Genomic DNA, 1,980 nt, shown 5'->3' with positions numbered 1-1,980 from the left:
CCTTTAGGATTGACTGGTTTGATCTCCTTGCTGTCAAATGGACTAGCAAGAGTCTTCTCCAGCACCACAGTTCAAAAGCACTAATTCTTTGGTGCTCAGCTTTGTTTATAGTCCAACTCTCACATCCATACATGACTACTGGAAAAACTATAGCTTTGACTAGATGAACTTTTGTTGGCAAAGTAATATCTGCTTTTTAATATGCTGTCTAGGTTGGTCATAGCTTTTCTTCCAAGGAGCAAGTGTCTTTTAATTTCATGGCTGCAGTTACCATCTGCAGTGATTTTGGAGCCCCCCCAAAATAAAGTCTCTCACTTTTTCCACTGTTTCCCCTATTTGACATGAAGTGATGGGACTGGATGCCATGATCTTAGTTTTCTGAATGTTGAGCTTTAAACCAACTTTTTCACTCTCCTGTTTGATTTTCATCAAGAGGGTCTTTAGTTCTTCTTTGCTTTCTGCCATAAGGATGGTGTCATCTGCATATCTGAGGTTATTGATATTTCTCCCAGCAATCTTGATTCTACCTTGTGCTTCATCTAGTCTGGCATTTTGCATGATGTACTCTGCATAGAAGTTAAACTAGCAGGGTGACAGTATACAGCCTTGACATACTCCTTTTCTAATTTAGAATCAGTCTGTTGTTCCATGTCTAGTTTTAACTGTTGCTTCTTGACCTGTATACAGATTTCTCAGGAAGCAGGTAAGGTGGTCTAGTATTCCATCTTAGTAAATTGCTGTAAAATTGTGTTGGAAGTGACCATATAATACTTTATATAATAATTCTATTCACTCTTGATTAATTAGTATAATAAAAGGATAAGGTAGTGACAGATTAGTCCCAATCATGATTGTAACAGAGGCCAACTCTGTTAATTTGTTTTGGGAAGAATTAACAGTAATTTTTTTTTTAAAGCCACAGGAATTACCTTTATGTTGATGACATACTCCTAGTTAGCAGAAAAGATGCTAAGCCTTTTGGACTGAATGGTCCCTAGTTGGGGCTGAATGAACTATGGGTCTTCCATTGGTTTCAAGTCACTAAAGGGTAGTACCTACACTAGTAAGAGGTATCAGCACTCAGGGATAAGAGATATTACCTAGTTCCCTACTGGACCCTACTCAAAGTTATTATCATTGAGAAGGGACTGTATTTGTCCATGTCATAATCATTCTACTATGCTCTAAGGACCCTGAGGTAGGACTGTGAAATAGCCATTTTTGTGTCCCCATTGCCATCATCACCACCACCTAACAATTAGTATCAAATCTTCAGTACAGTGATTTAATATGACATTTTGAATTGAACATGGATTTTTAGAATTTGCTCCACAATATATTGTCTTTACATCTTAATTTTCAATAGTCCTAAAATATAAAAGGAAAAGTGTTTGAATTTTGGGAGAGTTAAATTTAGATTGAGGATATTTTTTAAATGCTCTTTCTTCTTGTCCTTTAGTAGTATTCTGTTTTAGAGAAACTAGGTATTTACTGCAGGAAGAATAAGACAGGGACATATTTAGGGTCAGAATAGTAAAGAGCAATACCTACGCACTGCTTCTAGTTTTCCAACCATGTTCCTGTCTCTCTGAAGCCAAGAATTTGGTACCGCTCCAGAGATACTTTCTTAAAAGAACGAAGAATGCTTCTGCTTTGCGATCTTGGCTGTTCAATCTGATCTGCCCCCATGTCATACCCATGTAATTGTTAGCCCCACCCAACTCTTTCAAAACTTTGCTCAGAATGTCACCTTTTTACTGAGGCCTCCTCTGAACCATCCTATTTAAAAGTTGATACCCTCCCAAGTCCTTTCCTCACTTCTGATCGTCCCACGTTAAATTGTTCAGGTTAGCCTCCACAAGCCCTACATTTATTGATAGTTCCCTTTTGAACAGCCCTCCGCCTCGCTTCTCCTTTAAATCTTGTCGGGAAGGGGCGGAGCTAGGGCCCAGGCTCTCGGAAAGGAGGAGCGGCTTCTGT

The sequence above is a fragment of the Ovis canadensis genome, chromosome 5 (assembly GCF_042477335.2).
Source record: "Ovis canadensis isolate MfBH-ARS-UI-01 breed Bighorn chromosome 5, ARS-UI_OviCan_v2, whole genome shotgun sequence".
Classification (NCBI taxonomy): domain Eukaryota; kingdom Metazoa; phylum Chordata; class Mammalia; order Artiodactyla; family Bovidae; genus Ovis; species Ovis canadensis.
This window is presented reverse-complemented; position numbering follows the sequence as displayed.